Raw genomic sequence first — 20,924 nt, 5'->3', positions numbered from 1 at the left:
TGGATATCTGAGCAGCGCCCCCCTTCAAAGGTTAGCCATGCTGTCTGGCTTCTCCCATTTTTTTTTTTCCAAAGGAGAATAAATAACTTTACTGGGACTTTTATTGAACGTCTCATTGCTGGACTGTCCCATGGGTCTGTGGATGCTGGGAAGAGGCTTCAAAGACAAACACAGGTGTTTGGTGGAGTTAGCAAGGGGCTGGTTACAACCAGGGTCTTTAAAACAATAAACTTCAGCGAGTGAGTGAAGGTTGTTTGTGGGAAAAGAGGTTTCTTCTTCTTGGCCTTGTAGTTCTAGTGTTTTGAACACTCACCGGGTTTGTACCCAGCTCCTGTTTGCCTTTGCCCACTCCCCTTCCTTGTTGACCCCAGACAAGAGCAGCGGCTGGAGTGTGTTTCATGGCCAGTGTAATTATTTAGCAGCACAGCATCCAGCCTCACTCATCCTGCCCCTAGTCTTTTCTCTGGAACTCTAAACCTTTTGGGCTATAGTGACATCTGAGCGAACATAAATTTTGAATATAGTGAGCATTGTATTAAAAGGCTACTTGTACACAGGGGCCACTATAGTTGATGTGCAGTGACAGAGCATGGGTCTTAGGCCAAGTTCTATTTGGCTTTACGCTACGGCTCTGCAAAACAGAGTGAGAACCATGGCCTGTTGTTGGGCTCGTTTGTGGATTGTTGTGATATGACACAGTTCAGACATGCTGTCAGTGGAGTCCCCCTGAATAGTGGAGGTGTTGCTTGGCATCCTACACCTGGCTGAAATAGCACCTTGCCCTGTGCAGCTGCCATCTGTCACCTTCCCCTGACACTGCTCCCCCCCTGGAAATCCAACTGACTGGCAAGGGCAGTCAACTGTCTGTGAAAGGGTAAGCCCCTTACATATTTGCAAATACCTTTGCTTACAAGAGTAACAAGATTTTAGGTGTATCTCTATCATTAAAAAAGAGACAAGAATTTTTTTTTTTTACTAATGATTTAAGTGATCATGAAAAAATGGATTTCAGCATCTAAATTTATTACACTCAGTGGCTATTATTATAAATTTTGTTGCTTATCAGCAAAACTGTTCACACAAATCGAACGCTTTGGGTAAAGAAAAAAAAGGATTTGGCTTTGCAAGAGGATTTTGGTTAACTGGTGGCCATGTTGCCTCAGATACAGCCTCTTCACTCAGTCCGCTACCCAAACCACACCATGTGGCATGATGCCACAGAACCCTTGCCTTGAGCTTGGGGCGTGTACACAAGACAAACACAAAGGAGTCCCATGGGTGACGGTGACTACCAGGGTAATACCTTCCTGTATTGGATTTCAGGGCATTGGATTTCAAAACCCTCTCATGTATTTTTACACTCAATGTGAGGAAGTGAAAAGTTAATTGAAGAATCCAACGAAGCCATGATGAACAGGCACGCACATATGCATGCACGCAAAAAATAATAAAAATAAAAGCGTTGTTGCCTGCTTAAATAGACTGATACGTTAGCCCAAAGCCAACCGCTGCTATTTTGTTTGTGATTCAGATCTCTCTCTGCCCCCCCCCTCATACTCCCTCCCTCTCTCTTCTAGTATCAGGCTGCTTCTCATCAGGCAGCCCCAGGCCCACCTCAGCGCATGGCCGTATTGCATGTGACAGCTGTTAGACATTATTAACGGCTCAAGCAGAAAATCCAGATTACTGTTTTTTTTATTTCAATTTTATTATTGTAATCGTTCAGTGAAAAGAACCAAAAAAAAAACAAAAAATAGGGGGGCCCTTTTGTTGTTAGCAGATTTGCGGTCAGTGACAATACTGCAAAGACACGAGTGTTATGAATGTGTGTGTGGTTATGTTTGGGTTGGTGGGTGGGTTTGTGTGTCTTGGGGTAGTGTTCTCCAGACAAACCACCCCACCCCACCCCACTAGAGCTGAGGCACCCCGTGGCTGGCTGTGAGGCCTAGACAGGTGCATTGTTAACCCTCTAACGTCTGAGTCTGTCCCTGCTGGATCTGATGTTAGTTCTCTGGCAGAATTTAATGCCACTTGGTGCGGCATGTGTAGCAGTCCCAGTTTGTGCTGCATTCACAGGAAACAGAATGCTGCTCTAATGGCGTGTTCTTTCTCCGCACAAATTAGGAGTTTTGAAAATGACAGTTTTTCGGGGTAGCTGTGCAGGCTTCACTTTCTGCTTCAGCACTAACATGTTGTAATGTCTGGAATTTATTTTGAAACAACGATACAATTCAGCAACTGCTATGGTTTTTTCTCTAGAGTTTGTCTTTATTTTTTTCACTTTCTTTTTTCTGGATTCTGAGCTTCCCTTACTCAAATGACTGTAATCTATAAATCTTAGCGTGTGGCAAACTGGTAGATAAACTTTACCCACGATTCGAAGTCTGCCAGTGAAGAGAAGCAGGTGTTTGTGATGTACAGTACCAGACAATAAGATGTTCCACTTAGTATATGCAAAAAAGAAAATTGCCATTAAATATACATGCCGTATGCCTCTGAAGAGTGTGTCAGCCCTTTTGTGAGAAAACAAAGATTAGCATCAGGAATTCCATTTTAATAAGTCTCTTGGGAATATCCAACCAGATGCCAAGTCCTCAATCCAAAAGGGACTTGTTGCACTTTCTGTCTCTCTCGCTCTGTTTTTTCCACCCTCTGTCTTGGTCTCTCTCTCTTGCATGAATATCCTGAGCTCTGCCTGACACTGATCAGAAAAAAATCCCCCAAACTTCTTCTTCCCCTTTTGCTTTCTGTTCAAATCACTTGTTTTGCACCATAAATTCTCTCATGCCTACACGTTTGTTCTTTGATGATCCATGTCATACCCTTTCTGCTCCTCCCTGAAGCTTCCCCACATCCTCCATTTCCCCCCACCCTTTTCATATTCACCCCCCACCACCAGTTCCTCAGAATGGATTGTTTTTTTGCCCTCTACCTCTTTCTGCATGTTTTTCCCCCTGCCCCCTCTGCCTGATGTGACCACTAGGCTACACTGCCTCCTCTCTCTCTGATACAGTATGCATCCCGTGGATCCGGGGTAAATGACTGGCTTTGCAGCAACAGATGTGCGTACGTCTGCTGTCTGCTGTCGCTGCTTTGCAGTAAAGTTCTTCCTCTTGCCATGCGTGCCCACTGACCTCCCCTCTGGTGTTAGCGAGTTAAGGTTACTTTGTTTCCTCAAAAAAAAAGAAAAGAAAAAACGGACAGAGAGAGGGATGCGACGGCAAGTTTAGATGCACACTTGTCAAATGCTGTCATACACTTGCTGGTGCATTACAAATACATACGCATAAAAAACAGCATGTAGACACTTGCGTGTGCACACACACACACACAGCATAAGCACGTCACGCAGACTCACACATCTTCCTTCCCAGGAGGCCATGGGGCCAGTGGGACAGAGCAAGCTTGAGAGTCTGGTTCATCTGTTTACATCTAATTATAGAAACAGGGCTATTTCTGCAACCACTACTCCAGCTTTTTCATATTCTAGAGTGAGAGAGAGAAGGAGGGAGGGAGGGAGAAAGACAGTTGGGGAGTAGGAATAAAAGGAGGGTGTGTGAGAGAGAGAGAGAGAGAGAGAGAGAGAGAGAGAGAGAGAGAAGAAAGAGGGAAAAAAACAAAGCCTTGACAGCCTTTTCTCACAATGGTGAGCGGTTATCTCATCCCCTCAGCACTGCTACAGTCTGCAGTGTCTCAGTACAGTACAACAGGACAGGGAGGGGGAGAGTGTCTTGTATTGTAAGCCCTCTCATCCTCATGTAACATGAATGTGCAAATTTATGAGAAACAAGCAACAGCAAAACAAAGCAATCGCTGTTTTCTGTTTTTTCTTTCTTTTCTTTTCCCCCCTATCCATTAGCCTTGACATTAACCCCAGTAAAAGAGAATAAATTCTGCACCCGTGCCCTGTAGGCTTTTACTTTGACCCAGTGGAGAGCGCCGTCCATCCAAAACAGTCCAAACAAAACGAAGTAAGAGTTGATGTTGGGGATTAACGTTGTATAAAATGTATCTAGTATTAAAGAGACGGGGCCAGCGCTGTAGTTAATCCTCAAGCTTGGTGGCTGACACCCAGCTGAGTGGCTGCAGTTTGCCGGTGGGGCTGGAGTGGGGGAGGCGCTGGGCTTCCTGCCTGGGGATGCCAGGTGAGAGCCAGATCAGGCCAGGGATGTGCCTCTTTTTGGAGTGTGGGGGGGCAGGCAGGTTGCAGCCTCTTGCAGGTGTTTTCATTACAAAAAAAAGAGGAAGAAAAAGAAAAGAGGCTGAATGCACAGCCTGTGGGATGCAACTTGAGACAGGTTCTTCCCATCCCCCACCCTTATACATAAACTTCTACATAATGGAAATGCTTGCTTGCATACACCAAACTGCCACCACCCACTCCTTTTCCTTTATTCTCAGACGTGGCAGGTAAATTAATTGGCTGCGAGTGTGTAACATATATGCCGAGATAAAGGTGCTCTGTCTGGCCGAGGTGTAGCGTAACGACCGTAATGATAGCTCCATTGTGCTTATGTTTAGGGGGGTAGTTAGCGGCACAGCTAGCAGGGTCGTTGCCGGAGGGCTGGATAGCCTCTGATTAATAGTGGGGAATGCTTTGAAGTGACACCCAAGTGCACCCGCTCACAGGCTAATGGCAATGCCATCGGTATAGGGAGTGCTCCCTCTTCCTCAGTCTTCATTAGCTAAGTTTCCCCAGTACTCTCTTGCCACCCACGCCTTACATGCTTGCTTCTTATATAGACAGCCTTTAGGAACACTTACGTGTTTTATTCTTGCAGTTGTTCCGTGGTTTCACTGTCATTTCTCATTCACATTTGTGTAAGGAGATTGGTTTTTTTTGTAAGGCAGCGAGCAAAAGCAAAGAAGAGGCCTTTACTCACGGAGTTTCACCACAAAGGTGAACTGTGTCACAGCCTAAAGACTCATGGGATTCATGTGGCACAAGTGGGACATGGCAGGGGACTGTTCCCAGGATCCACTTTGATCTGGCATGCTGACGGACGAGCTGCAGCTGTGGATGTGTGTGTGTTGTAGCAGGGAGGCAGGGTTGGGTCTGTCAGCTGTTGCAGTAAAGTAAACTATTAGTGGTGGGAGAAGGCAGCGATTCCAGTGAAGAATTAGAACCAGTTCTAATTGCAGTGAGGTTGGGCTATGATTACATGCTGGCTAATGCACTGACAGACCTCTTACTTGGCTGGCTCTCAGAAAGCTGCTGAAATGGCTCGATGCCTTTTGGTTATACAGCATAATGGGAGGGTGTGTGAACACACTTGTGTGTGTGTGTTTGGTATGTGTGGGTGGCTGCCTGTGTGTATCTCTGATTAAACTTGCTTTTAAGGAGTGTTTTTTTGTGTGCTTTTTGCATGTTTTTCCGCAAGTTTTTGCATACTTGTGCGTGCGTGTGTGTTTTCTGTTTGATAGCTGTGCTCTGCTTGTTTCTTGAGAGCCTGTCATTATTTGTAGTAGAAGCAACTTTTCTTTCCAAATCAAAACTCAGCTGGCACAACTGTCTCTGAACAGTACAGAAGAAGTGTGTTTTAGTGTGTTTTGAGTTTTTGTGTGTATGCCTCTGTTGTATTTGTGTGTGTGTCTGTGTATGCCCATGGGAAACGGCAATCAAAGGAGCCGTGTGGTGTAGAGATTGTATGAAAGGAGTGAGAGAGGAAACAGAGTGGCAGGCAGCTGAGAGGGCAGCATGTGGGGGTGGACAGGGGGCTGATGCAGGTGCCTAATTCTACCTCATCCCTGGGCATTTTATATTCCATCCATCTCTCTCTTCTCCAGTTCTTTATGGGGCTGCTGGTTGATAAATCCACCTGCTTCAATTACATTGCTGATTAGCGGGTATGTCTGAATAATAGCACACAGATGGATTTATACATTGTAAGCCTGTTGCTGAAGTAATCAGGTAGGACTTTTAAGAAGCTGTGCTTATTTTTCACCTCATAATTTGAATTATAATTAGGATTTTGCGTGTGTGTGTGTTTTTATTCAGGTGTGAAGGCTTCTTTCCCTTCTGCAAGAAGCTCAGCAGTAAAGTGCTTAAAATCACATCATATTCCTTGCATATGGCCTGACAGTTATGGGAAATATCTGCTGTTTCTTCTTCAGAGCCTTAGGCCTGTGTTGTCTGTTTTTTATCTAGGCAGAAAAAATACAGACATCATTGTGGTTTCTCGGAGCTCTGGAGGTCAGAGAAAACATTCAACAGAGTCACAGGAATTTTCTAGTGTGTATCTGTGCTGATTACTTACTGGTTTAGTCATGGCTCTTACATAGACTGGTGTGTTTCAAGGATTACTCATGGGATCACATGACAGATCTTCAGGAGGCATTTTCATACAGCAGGGACCCCAAATGCAACCCCAACAACAGTCCACTGATGACTACCAATCATAAATGTGTCGTGCGTATGTTTATTCGTGTGTGGTTGTTAGGAAACAAAATGGGATGAGTTTGAGTTTATTAATTCATGCACAAGATCAGTAACGTGTCGGCTAAGCAGTGAGGCATGAGGAGCGAATTGGTCATCCTTGGTAACGGGGTATTGCGAGACTAGAATAATCTGTACACATGGAAACTGGATGGATAAATACCACGTGTATAGCGGTAAAGTAGGCAGCTGTGTGGGAAGCAGAGGATTGTTGGGAAGAGTGGAACATGTGAGGGTTGTGCAGATGTCTGTTATTTTAGAGAGCAAATTTTCTTTAAGCTATGAGGTCCACAGTGTATTAACTCTATTGTGTGTGTGTGTGTGTGTGTGACTAAATGCGTGCATCCCTGTTTGACAGATCTTATTTCAGAAAGTGGAGCTGCTTTGAGGATCAATACTGACATGCTGACTGCACTCGTACACATGCACGACACACATACACACACTTTTTTTGCGCTCAGTGTCTCATCTGTCAGTTGTCAGTTTTCCCCAGCTCCATGGGTTCTCTTTCGAGCTAGGCAGATGGCGAACACTCAGAATGAAAGCAGATCCTAAGTCCTTTTGGATCTCCATCAGTCTCTGGGACCATCCTGCACAGGGCTCAAGTTTCTCAAGCACCGGCTGAGCCTTCACGGCGCTCCAAACCAGCCGTTTCGTCACCTTGCTTTACCCAGCTCACGTCTGTCGAGTGTAACGGCGGTGCTTTTAAGTCTCGAATCCAGCAGCAGTCCACATTAACTCACGCAAGCGCTAACGCTAAAAAGGCTGCTGACAGTTGCTCCCATTGCTTACTCCACCTCCTCCTTACCAGTTCAACAGATACCTAATCCCAGTAGGGTATCTATGCCTCTCTGCTTTTCCAGCTTCTCACCAAGTGTGTAGCCCTGCACTGCATGCTATGAACCAAGTTCACCAAAGGGCATATTTCCCCACATTGGTCCATGTCTCTTACCTGTAGGAGCAGCTGCACTTCAGGGTCTACCACCCTGTATGTTTTTATTTGAGAATGAGCAGGATTCATTACAGCACGCTTGCTTGGACTTGCTTTTGTTTGAAGGGCGCTCTGCACGTAACTGTAAGAGATTTTTATGAGGCACGGTTCTGAGCCAGTCAGCCAGGCCGCTGTGCCACAACCAGATTGGTGGGGAGCAGTGCCATTCCACCACATACACCATCTGGGAGATTGTGCGAAGAGGAAGGGAGAAAGTTTGTGTTCTTTTGATTATGCACATATGTTTGTGTAGGTTTGTATTTGTGAACATGCAAAGGGAGAATGGTGATTAGAGCTACTTGTGAAAGGATTTTTTTTCTTTAAAAAGGGGGGGAAAAGTTTGTTTTTTTAAAAAAAAATTGTTTAAGGCAGACCTTATACTGACCCTGCCCACATCTTGTGATTTATGGACTTGTGAAGGAAATCTCTCATTTGCCACTTTTCGTCTCTTTTTTTTCCATGTCATCTTTTTTTTTCTCACTCCGTCTCAGTGGAATTCAGTTTTTCTCCAGATCTTTCACTGTTTCCACAAAGCGGCAATAGAATAAGAGAGAATAAGGGAGAAAGGGAAGCGAAAAGGACAGCAGCCAGAAGGAAGCCGTAGTCCTTTTTTGCGATTGGTTTAAAACCGTGTTGAATAAAAGCCTTGTCGTATCGGATATGCTTCAAGTAAATATTCATAGGTGTTGACATGCCAGCGTAACGTATTGTGTTTGTGGCAAGCATGCATGTCGTTATGCAGTGTATACTTTCTGCTTGTAAATAATTCAAAACACTTGTTATGGTGCTGTTCCCGCTGCATTGTGGTTTGAGCATCATTGTTGACACTAATAAATGAAAAAAATGTGTTTGCATCTTTTGTGCAACTTTATATGGAGAACACTGCTGGCCACGGGGCTGAATGTAACTGGTTTTTGCTGCTAATATCTGCCGGTGAGCACATTACCACACTGAGGTCGCAGTCGGGTCAACTGCAGTCTGGAGCTTTTAGTGTTGGTGTGCATGTGAGTGTACATTTATCATGTGTTTATGTGGACCTTACTCACTCAGGTGCTAGCTATAAATCTAGCTCACCCTTTCCTGGCCTGGTGAGGACAAAGCAGGAGCGGATGGGGGTTCACCTTTTTTCTTTTCTTTTCTTTCTTTTCTTTTCTTTTACAAACATAGGGGGTGGGGGGGGTATAAGAGACCAAAGGGTTAGGCGGGAAGAAAGGAAGAGAAGAGAGATAAATGAGGGAGGGGGCTTAATGAGAGCCCTGACTCACATGATTATGGGACTGGCTGATAGAAATCAGGATCTTTCTCAAAGAAGTCAATTAACCCCCTCCCCCTACTCTAATTATGCATGGATTGCTCCACTGGCTCTTTACTGATAGGGCGGCTCAGCACAGCTCAATATGCAGACTCATGCTGCCTGAGTCTGTAAGGGGTTGTGTGTGTTGTGAGAAGCATTTGTCAAGCTTTTTTTCAGTCTGCTAGCTGCCTGCTTTAAACTCAGGGTTTTTCAAAGCCATTTGTTACCCCCATTCTACTCCTCTTTACCCACCTGCCAGGCAGATAGCCAGTACCAGGCAGTGCCAGTAGGGGGCTCCACCCTCAGGAGGGTTCTGGTTATTAGCGTATTAGTAACTAGATGATGACTGAACTCTGTGGTCAGAGTAAATAAGCAATGTTGTAGAATGTCAACACGACCAGCCGGCTCCTTCACAGCACCCAGTGTTGACATAACTGCTCTCTTATCTGAGGAGAGCAAAGCCCATCGCCACAATAGAAAGGTATGCCAGATCAAATACAGTAAGGGCTAGAAACCACACTCTCCAAAACACAAATCCATACTCACACAGTGGCTGCGAGGGAATGCGGTGCATGTGGTAATACATACAGCACAAAACAATGGATAAAGCTGCGGTCCCAGCACAGGTTATTCGTTCTGCTAGACTGTCTGGTTTTCATGTTAACCCATTAAAATAATGGGGTGTTTAGGGTGCTGGCAGTCTGCGTAAAGAACCTGGACTCTGCTGTTATTGCTCAGCTTGGTAACGAATCAGTCTGACAGTCATAAAACACGCTTTGCCATTAAGCATCAGTGAATGAGCGGTTTAAGGTGAAGCGACAACTAATAGTTGTGTCAAAAAAAAAAAAAAAGCAGAAAGAAAAAAATGACGCAAAAAGAAAGATGTCCGTGTTTTGATTTTCAAAATCTGTGTTTAAGCACCTGTGTCACATTTGCGATCTCTGTGTCAAAACATTTCAGGAGACCTTCTTCCCCTCATTGCCTCACAGCACCCTAATAACTCTTCTTTAGTCTGCTTCCTCGCCGCTTCCCCTCCACACACCACCCCTCATCTCCATTATGGCCTCTGCCAGATCTAGACGGAGCTTGGCTCACACTGGCGTTATGATAACCTGCTGAAAGCTGTTGCTCTCCTGTGAGCATGCAGACGCCCAGCCGAGGTTTCCCTGCATCACTTTTCCCTCGTGTTCTCCGGTCAACCCCACAGCTGTGACTTGCTTTCTTTGTTTCACACGTTCACCAAATCATTGCACGAGTTCAGACCTTTCATATAAATTTTGGCTTTCTGACCCAGCATAGGTGCTGATATATTTTATGGCCACCAACATTAAGCATAAATTAAAGAAAAATAAGAATAGGTGTACTGTTCAAAGTCAATTTAATAGTTACTCAGGGATACTGAGTTTTTATTTGAAACCTAAAACACTGCTAGTATAGAACTATTAGGCATGGCCAGTTGGAAAACATCTTTTTTTTTTAACTTGCGGCCTTCTAACTTTTCAGTATTTAGTGGTGTTTTTGTGTGACTTGTCAGTAAGTGTGTGTGATTGGAAGGATCTGCTAAGGCAAACCAAACAAGCAGCTGCAACACATCTGTTGGCTTCGATCAGATGCTGCAAGCCTGTTGTAAGCCCACAAGGTCTGTTCCCTTCCTCTCTGCTATTTTATATATATATATATATATATATATATATATATATATATATATATATATATATATATATATATATATATATATATATATATATATATATATATATATATATATATATATATATATATATATATATATATATATATATATATGACCCACAGACAAATACAGAGGGGAGGATAACACATGATGGCCCATACTGCCCCTCCAACATACTAAATGCGATCACTGTAAAGGTAATGGAAGACTGCAGTGGTAGCTGTTCAACCATCCACACAGACAGGAATGAGCAGCTGATCTAGAAAAAAAAAAATCCCCCTTCCTCCTCTGTGGTTTGACCTTGTATTTTTGCCTCTTCCACAATGAGTCGTTAAAGCCCGTCAAGATAACCAGCTGGAGAGCAGAGGAGGCTAAGGTAGGTCATGGCAGGTCAGGGGATAGGAGGGGAGACAAGAGGCATTTGAATTTGTGGGGTTTTTTGTTTTTGCTGCTGCCTTGCTCTGTGTTACACTTCATCTGCTGATGTTTGTGCAATGATGAGCCCCGTTCTTTTGTACGGATGACAGGAAATGCTCCTAATTTTACTCATCTCTGCCTTTGTGGCTGCAGATGTTGAGCAGACAGCAGCAGCAGCATTCCATAGATGACCGGTGTCAAGAGTTATCGCGAGATATAACTCATCTTTAAAGGCCAGTTTGGCTGTGTGATTTGGCTAAACTCGTGTGCATTTGAAAGTGCAGATGGATAAAGTGGGAGAGGAAGTGGTTATCTCCATGAGCCGAGAAGAGTCTTGTCATTATGGCTAAGATGTTTGGTAACAAGAGAAGTCAAGGTGATGCATGTGGGATTATACACTGTGTTCTTTACAAGGTGATACTGTATAATGTTTGGCCTTGGCTACCCAGGTGTCTCGCTTCCCCTTGTCTGTAGGTTATCAGAACAAAACTGCTTGCATTTGTCTTTGCCGAACGCTACAAGAATTAAACATTTCTCCTTTGTTCCCCCTGTGAACCAACAGCAAATTACATTCAGGGCTGCAGAAAGACCTTGGACTGGCTGGTGCAGCGGTTCCCGGCTCTGTTATCTGCACTGTTCTGCTCTGTGCCTCTGACAGGCTACATCAGAAAGAGAGAAGCCAGAGCAGGGAGCTGCCTTCTGTTTCTCTCACAGACATCAGACTTTATCATATTACAGGACAATCCAAGAGAACTTGGAGGACAGCAGCAACGTAGTGTCTCCAACCAGGCCCCTGATGTCCAGGACTGCTCTGCATGACCTAAATGAGGTGCCAGGCTACAGACGGAGGGAGGGAGAGAAGATGGGAAGACTAGGGAGAACAGGACATTGCGACGAGTCCTCGTTGCCGTTTGAATGCTTGGATGTTGATTTATGGGCGACTCTGATATAGGGAGGGGCTAACCCCATAAAACAAGATGTTCATTGCATTTTCGGACCATGTGAACACTGATGGACGAACAAGAGCAGAGAAACGGAGCGCAAATGGGACAAGAGAGTGGGAGGAAAAGTGATTTGAAAGAGAAAAAAAACAGAAAATGAAGAGAAAGTGTTTCCATTTTGAAGCATGTGGCTGACGCCAACTGAGGGAAGAGACCGAGGTGATGAGGGAGGACAGAAATATGGAACTGAGCAGCAGGGGGATGGAGGGAGAGTGATGTGGGATGATGGAGAGGGTGTGAGGACGGAAAAGGAAAACTGAGAAGGGGAATGAGTGATGGGGCTCGAAGGAGCAAAGGGAGAAGAAGGGATGAAAGTGAAAAAGGGAAGACAGCAGGCAAAATTTGCCCCAATGAATTGAGCTGCTTGCAGATTTATGTGGTTTTGTGGTTATCATTATGCATCAACCAAAGGAGATGGGGAGACTCGAGCAATGCGACGCCCAAGCGTGAGTGTGCCTGCGTTTATCTGTGTATGCATTGCAGCGCACTTTTATTCTCCCTCAGCACGTTGCCCCTGTCTCCTCCAAAGCAAACTAACTTCTGAATTTGACAGAACCCTCGCCTGTGGTGAGGTAACATCCACCAACATCCACAATACATTTTTCCAAAGTCTATCTACCTAGCACTGCTGGTTGAGAGAAGAGAGGATTAGACCACCCAGGACTGGGTAGTCAAAGCACCGCTTTGATGTGGCATGAGCATATGTGCAGTGCATGGGTACAATCTCTGCTAAAACACACTCGCAAAACACAGTTTTACTGCCTCCTGTGCGGCATCATTACTCCTCGTCAGTGGAGCGGTGGGATGCTCAAAAAGAGAAGGAGAGGGAGAGCGAGAGAGACACAGCCACCTCCTGTGCCAGGCACTGCCAGGCTGAAATACTGGAGCCGTATGGTCACCCTAAGGGAGGGGAAACCTGCCCGGTCTAACCACATCTCAATTAACCAATTAAGTTCAAAAGTTAACAGGGTACTAATTAGAGAATAGTGCTGAATCCTTGTTTTAATCTGTCTTTTTTCCCCACTACGAGGCATGTCTGTGTCCGTGACCTGGCTGGCTGAGCTTTGCCTGCGTCGGCTGAAACATGGCACGCAAGCTGCCGTTAGTCACCCATCCATCCCCATGGCCAGAACATAAAACCAATGGATTTAGAAGGATCAGTCATCAGCTGTAAAACAAACCAGATTCAGAGCATTCCATCTGATCTTTCCAGTGGAACAGGAGGACCATGAAAATCCCATTTTTGGATCTAGAGTTTTTAGAGACCTGTGAGTGAATATTCACAAATGAAGGATAATTTTTAGTCATAGCTAACGTGGCTGTTTCCTGCTCATCCGGCTTGTATTTGTTCCTGCAGATGGGCTTTAATGGATGCCAAATGGGAGGTTTAGTGCCTCACTATTGGCCTGTTGGAGTCTCTTTTTAACACCATCATATTAAATGACTTGCGTTTAGGACTCGAGGCTACGGCGTGCTCCTGTCGTTGACAATATGCCTCGGGCAGAAAGTGTTTGTAACACACCGCTAAAAGTATAAATTTTATCCCCGCATTAAAGGAGGAGAAGAGGGGCTGCTATATTGGCTGCTACCACCAATAAAAAGATATGTGGGCTGTATGACACAATTGTAGTAAGGCTGCTTTGAGCCCCGGAGCCAAACATGGTGTGTTTGGAATCAGGCTGACAGCTCGATATAAAGAGAGGTGAGAAAGCCTTCTTTGACTCTGCTCTGCTTTCTAACAGGGAATTATTATTTTTTCTGTCTGTTTGTTTTTTGGGATTGGGGGAGTGGTGGTATTTAATGACCCATGCAATTCAAGCTCCTGAATGATTGGTCGGATGATTAGCTGTTTGTATTTCTGAGTGTGTGCGTGTGTGAATGAGGAAGAGGGTGAAAAAAGTCTTGGATGTCAGAAAGCAGTTTGAGGGGTGAAGGACTCCCTTGCTGTATGCGAGGCCCTGGAGGATTCCTCCCCTCTTCCTCTCTTCCTCCTCCTCCCTTGTTCGCCCCCTGAATCTCATCTCTTCCTCTGTGAGATCCACAATGCTGGGAAGAAATGTGTCATTAACAGGGGAGACCAAAATAATGTTTATGGGCTCAAGCAGCACTGAAATCATTTTCCATATCAGTGCAACTGCATGGGCCCTGTGGGGGAGTAAATCTGATTTTCTCCTCCCTGTGCCAATGGGAAACATCATGGGAAAGAAAACAGATTGGATTGTTAGAGAGATGGCCTGACGCAGCTGTGGGCGGCTCTTTTTGTGTTTGGGTGTGCTGCTGCTGTGTGCGTATATCATAAAGACAGGATCAACTAGAGAAGGGAAGAGAATGAGAGAAGGCAAAATAAAAATGTGGATGTTAGCGGGAATGTGTGGATGAGAGAACGAGCCCCACTATGGGAATCGCAATTTCATGCCTCGGGAATGCAACAAACGACCCTCGTGGAACAATGGGTCAGTTAACAAGCACAGTCACCAGTTTGGTCTGGACACATATCAAATGGTCCCTCCACGACGATGATGTCGCTGTCCTGTATAAGTTACAAGCAGCAAAGTACTTCTAACTAAATCTGATGCCTTTTATGCCCGTTCCATAAGAAACACTTGCATTTTATCCACTTAGCCAAGAGGGGAAAAAAAGGAATAGGTTTAGTAAAGCGTGGAGGGAAGTTTAATAAACTAAAATGCTGACGGAAATAACTATGTGCTTTGAGAGAAAACACTTCGTAATGAGAAAACTGCTTGAGTAATTTGCACTTCCTGTTACATCATGAACACTTAAGTTCTCACAGAAAGGACAGAAATGAGCAAAAGCAGAATGCAGTGATTTCGTGTTGTGGTTTTCTTGTATGTTCTCTTAAATCTCTGTTGTGGGACTAGGTAAAGAGAGTGTGCATGTGTGGGTGAGTATAAAAGGAAGGTAATGGGCCTTGAGCTCATTTGGCCTGGCCTGGTGCTGTTGCTGTTTCGAATCTGTCCTCCCACCTTCCGTGTCCCGGGCCTGGAATGTCTTCTTGTTCTCCACAGATGAGGCCAGTGACTCAGCAAACAACTGCACTTTCACATGGCTCACAGCAAGCGCGCTTAAACAAGGGTCTAAGTGACGAGCCCAAACCTTTGCCTGAGGCCATTAATATTTTAATAGCATTAAACAGTGAGTAGCATTAAACCTTAGCGCTGCACTTTACCCTTCATCGCCCCACTCTTACCCCAGTTTTTTACTCCGCTGTGGCTCTCACCTGCAATCTTCACCGCTTAGCACAATCTCACTTTGACAGTCAGAGGTCTGATTGTCTCTTAAACAACACTTCCTGGCCCGCTCCCCAGAAAATAGCCATGAAATTTCAGTCTGTCTTCTTTATTTACTTTGCCCATAACACACCTCTTCAGCGGGAACTCTATCAGACATTGCTATCTCTTTCTGTTGGCCCCCTCCTGCCCCTCACACCACTGTTGGCACAGCAGCTATGGAAATGAAGAGGAAGCTCCTTTTTGATAAAAATAAACCTTTCTGAAAAAGAGCTTCATGAATGATTAATTGTGATAAACCTGACGTGCTGTACTCCTTGAAATGGCAGCCTGGCCAGGTACCTAGACACATGTGATGCTGGCTTTTGCAGTTTTGCAAACTGCTGTATAAACAGTGAAAAGGTTCGAGGAGTAGAATAGATAACGAGAGACACTGGTGGCATGTGTGCACATTTGCTCCCGTTTTCTCTTTAGCGTGGCATGTGTGGCTCCATTGTTATTTTCGGGCTGCCTGCCAAACTTGAGTGAGCCAGTTGGTCTAATTTGTTTAGGATTAGAATCTCTTATCTATATCATGTCGACTTCTATATTGTATAAACAGCTGGGTGAAGTGGCAGGGGTTCTTCAGCTGACCTCCCCAGGCCAATTTTATTTGCATTGTACTCATGCAAAGAATTCCCAGAATCCCTTTTACCCTGTCATCACTTCAGTAGTGAGAGAGTGGCTGACCACGAAGCCACTCAGCAAACACAGGCTGTCAACTTGAGCGAGACGACCACCATACGGATGCACAATCGCGCACACAAAGGATCACATATGTTCATAAACACACACATGCGCACACACATACTCCCACACGCTCTCTGCTGATTTCACTTTGAAAGTTTCTCACAGTTCCTCGGTATCTTATCTACTCTAAACTCTCACCCCTTTCCCCTCCTCTGGATGTTGGATGTAGTAACGAGGCTTTCACTCTCTTCCGCCATCCATTCTTATAACTGGTTCTCTTTCTCCCACCCCCACACTGACCACATCCACTAAACTCACTCCACAGGCACGCAGTGTGGAGAGTGTTGGAGGCGTCCGCTGCTGGCACTTTCCCCCACCCCTGCACTGGGCCCAGGTCCAGGACTGGACTGCCTGCTCGCTCTCTCACTCTTTCTCTCCCTCACTTCAGTATACTTCTGATCCTACTGCAGTAGCCCACTCCCCCAGTCCCACCATCAAGCCTCACATCAACACGAAAAGAAAAAAGTCAGGGGGGTGGGAGTTTGTAAAGCAGGGGGCAAGTTAAGAAGAAGAAGGGAAAAAAAACTTGCTACAGTTGTTTCTGAAGTGAGGAGGAATTTGGCTACCAGTTGCACTAATGTTTTCAAGATGACTTTGACTGTTTGAAGGAAATCCCCCCACTTTAGTAGCCATTTGAAATTCCTTCTGTGTTTTATTGTGAGGAAGTAGGTGCTGGGTTAGTCAGCGGCCCTCCAGGGTAGCAGTGCAGTCTGTCTGGGGCTGCTGATGTGTACAGTTGCCCAATCCAGTCTGTGTTACTGGAGGGTCAAAAACTAAGTCCTGTGTTTGAGTGAATGTGTGTGTGTGGAAAGTCTGGCTGGCTTCTTCTTGGGCGTCTGAATTCCTGGGCAGAACATGGAACTACATTAGTAGGAAACTCTGATGAAAAAGACACTGAAGTGGGAGTGAAGTTCGCTTACCAACGAGCATCCTGCTCAGTATGTTTTTACTTGGTAAGTAACTCTTCAAATGTCTGTTTCTTCCTTGCTGTTTCCTACTTTCATTGTGGGTTCTTACGTAAACAAGTGCTAAAGAAACAAGCTGCTATAATTTACAGCTAAACACAGAAAATCTTAAATGTCTGATATAAAATAAAACCTAGCTTACCAGTATATGTTCAGTCGCGTTTTCTTTCTGTGTTAAAGCAGTGCCAGTAACTAGCAGCTCCTGGAAGAAGTACGTTTATATTTATTTTCCCTTGAATCACCAATCTGATGTTAATTTCATTCATTTAAGACAAGAAGGGGAGTGCGTATTTTCTGTCAGAGGACATGACTGAGAGAGTGAGAGAGAGTACGTGGGCTATGATTATTCAGGGTGTGTTGAGGAACCTGGCTGCCACATGGCACTGACCGTTCACTGAGCGACCTAAACTGCTCACAGACTCTCTGATACGAGCTCTTATAAACTGGTCGTGTGTCTGTGTGTTTTTATTCTCTGGCATTTCTTCTTCTGCTTCTTGCCTCCACTCTGTGGCACTTGGTGATCACTGAGCTGTGGAGAGCAGGTTGATGCAGTCACACCTGCAATTTTCTTTCCGTCTCTCTTCTCCTCTTGTCACCATCACTCTCACTTCTCATTGTGCGTCTGGCTTCTTTGTCTAGACGACACGTCCATCCGTCCCTTCGGGCTGCGGTCTGTGAATAAGACGGAGGGCTTTAGACTGCCTTGGCTTGTTTTTCAAGAGCAGACAGAGAAATATGATCCAAGGTGAAATAAATGTACTTCTTCTTCTTCTTCTTAAAGGCGTAGTTGTAGATCCACATGTGCTCCGTCACATGCTCATAAACACAAGCGCATGTGGATGGGCGTCTGCCTCTTCGGGAGAAATTTTTGATCTGATTCCCAGCGTTGAAAAGAACAAGATGTTGTGGGTGGGCGCTTGTTGTCTTCCTAGCTATTTTTTTTTTCCTTTTACCCCATCACTTTGTGGTCCACATGCAGATGAGATTGTATTATGCCTCGTTAAGGCCCCAAATTACCCCGAGTCGTATGATGACATCACATCCCTCCCCTCAGCTTGACAACTGAAACCTGTTTAAATTCACTGGACGAGTGTGTTTGATTGCAACTGTGACCTAGGTGGGGTTTCAAGGTAGACTGGCTGTTCTTGCTGAGCAGCATGCTGACCAACTGCATCTGCCCACTGCTGTTGTAATGGCTCGTATTCAGCCTCCTTGCCTCGAGCGCTGTTTCTCTTTCGTTCCCATGACAACTGGGCCTCCGTTCTCCTAGCTACGCCTCCCTGCCTGCTGCTCACTCCGTGCCGCCCTCAGGGGCCCATGCCTGGGCCCACATTATTGTGTGTGCATGCATGTATATTTTTGTTGTTGCACGCAAACTGGGCTCCTTCACCCTTGCACACCAACGCCGGAGCAAAACAGTAGCACTAGTTAACACCTCCACCTCCGGAGGTTCTGCGGTATTTGTGTCTGTCTCTCTGGATCTATGTGAACACAACTGTGTGAGTTCGAGTGTTGGGATGTGATGTTGAGATGTCAGGAAGGGAGGTGGGTTTCCCCTTATCCCGGTGTCCCCTTCTCCTTTAGTTCCCTAATAGGATTAATCTTCATCTCTGTCAGGGATCGGTGCCGATTAGGATGCACATGACCCGATTTTCTTAAGAGCGCATACAACTGCACTGCTGGCACCACTTAGGAACTGGAGAAATAAATAAACACAGTTTAGAGAAAACACACAGGCGCAGAAAACATAACTTTTACAAGGAGGCGGTGGAGCAACGGCTAAGTCACTATTTATTACACCACTAAAACTGTAATAGTAAGTCGAGCAGTGGTGCCGTCATGGCTCAGACTTTTATTCCACTTGTTCTGCACTGCTTTAGTTGGCATCTAAAGTGAAAGAAAGGTGAAAGACCAGCCCACTTTTATAACCTGTGTGCTTTCTCACCTACACCTCTGATTCATTAGGATTTAAATGGGTTCAGGGAGGGCATCGTATTAACACAGTGTGAGTGGAGTTTGTGTTTTCTAAACAAGAGTATGAAAATTTGAGAAAAAAAAGCAGGAATTTGTGTGGCGTCATGTACAGCATACTTTCAGTAGGAGGCAAATATAACACTGAGGGAGAGGTCATTTAGTGTGATTGACAGGTTGAGGAGTCTGCCAACTCTCACCTGCTACAGTTCACATCAGAGCGGTGCTCAGTCCTTCACCAAGTGAAGATGCCACGGCCAAACTGGACCACTGGAAGGTCTGATTTGGTTGCGCTGTGGGAAGGGCTTGTGGTTTGATTTGATCCAAGACCCTTCTGAGGTTCATTCAATCCCTTTCTCCCTGAACACAGGCTTAAACTTCAAAGATCTCCTTGCCCGACATCTACACATCCCCTTTTTATGTATTGTCCTTCTCCTTTCCTTGTCTTTCTGGCAGAGGCTCTCTCCTCACTGTGTTAAGAGGGGCTTTGCAGCCTCTCTCTGTCACTCTATGTCTCTCTCACCCTTTCTCCCTCTCTCACTCTGAGGCAAGGCTGTTAATAATGCAGGAGGATTAGCTGATTTATGTGAGCCGGAGGCACTGAGGAAAGCTGGGGTTCCTGGGGGCGACAGGCAGAAGAGGGGAGGGGGGGGCAATGAGTGTGCAGCACGGAGGGCGGTGACATACAGGAGCCCGACGTGTCTGGATGATGAAGGTTGGATGTGTGCCTGGTGAGCATGCTGGCCATAATCCACCCACCCACCCACCCCCACCTCCACTGGCCCCGACACCCACTCTGCACTCCGCAGAGCCGTGCCAGGAGCCCTCCACAGGGACCAAGTGATAGGAGGTGGCAGTGGAGGGGACAGAGGGGAATGGGGACTGATACAGAGCAAAAGGAGAACAGCATGGATAGTGTAGCATGTGACCAGGCTACTTGACAGTGTCTCCCATCAACATGTGAAATGTTGCTATAGACAATTGAAATCTGATTAAATAGAAGATTTTTGCTACCATGTGATTTAGGGGATGTAGTCTCATTATTTTGTTCCAATGTTTTGTTATTAGAAGTGGATCTAAATAAAAATCTCCAGCCCTAATTTTACTGGCTTAGACTAAGATAACCTGATAATCCAGATAATCTGCAGCAAAAAGAGAAATGAGTCACAACACACTTTGGCTTCATTTGTTTCTGTGATCAAATTTCAGAGACCTCCAAGAGTCTCTGGTGTGTCGCTGCATCCACATGCGCACAAACACACACATGTACACACACACACACGCAGGATTGGTTGTAAGGTAGTTTTTCGAGGCAGAGCGCTGTAAGGTTGGGGATCGTGGGGGATTTCCACCTGTCTGGGGCGGTGGTACCAAGTGTGACAGAGGTGCTTTTGTACGTGTTGTGAAAAATGTGTGTTCATGCCTATATGTGTGTGCGTGTGTTTGTGCGCGCACCCCTCTGCATGCTTCTGTGCTCTGGCCTATGAGCCATAGGCTATTCGGTGCAAGAGCGAGAAGCAGACTGATGGGTTTATCCCTGCTGTCTGCCCAGAGGATGTGCTCACTCACTGGCTGGCTGATTAAGGCTCCCACACAATTGTTCTCACACTCCCAGAAAGAAAAAAAAAAAGGATCGATGCATGTTTGGACTGATTCATGCTCCAAGAAAATCAAATCACTCAGCATTCCTTGGGAGATCAGCTTGTCATAAGAGGCTGATAATGAATTTCTACTGTGTCGCTCTCCCCGTGTTTTGGTGTGCGCGATATACGATACACTAATGTGTGTCTGAGCATGTATCTGCATGTGTGCTCTCATACAGGCAACTTCATACATATGCATGAGACTTCACGGTGGTGTGACTTGGGGGAAATGAATGCGCAAAGAGCCGGGCACCCGGGCCCCTCACTCAAGTGCACTGGCGGGCGCGTAATGGGAATGCAATTTAAGCAGTGGTTAATCAGTGTGTTTTCTCCAGCTTGCCCAGCAATGCATAATAGACAATCAGCCCCCAGTCATACGGGCGATGCTACAAATGGTCAATTACTCATCATAGTCTTGTTAAACACACAGTTCAGCCAGCCAGGGACAGATTGCTCTGCTGGTGCCATTATTATGG

General features: G+C 45.5%; 1 protein-coding gene across 1 annotated transcript in view; it reads left to right on the top strand.

The window, feature by feature from the left end:
* bahcc1a (BAH domain and coiled-coil containing 1a) overlaps positions 1-20,924 on the top strand; it is a 61,663-nt gene that overhangs the window by 7,507 nt on the left and 33,232 nt on the right. The gene's annotated exons all lie outside the window — the stretch shown is intronic.

The sequence above is a fragment of the Oreochromis niloticus genome, linkage group LG4, assembly GCF_001858045.2.
Source record: "Oreochromis niloticus isolate F11D_XX linkage group LG4, O_niloticus_UMD_NMBU, whole genome shotgun sequence".
Classification (NCBI taxonomy): Eukaryota; Metazoa; Chordata; class Actinopteri; order Cichliformes; family Cichlidae; genus Oreochromis; species Oreochromis niloticus.
The sequence above is the reverse complement of the archived record's forward strand: the minus strand, read 5'-3'. Positions and strand labels throughout refer to the sequence as shown.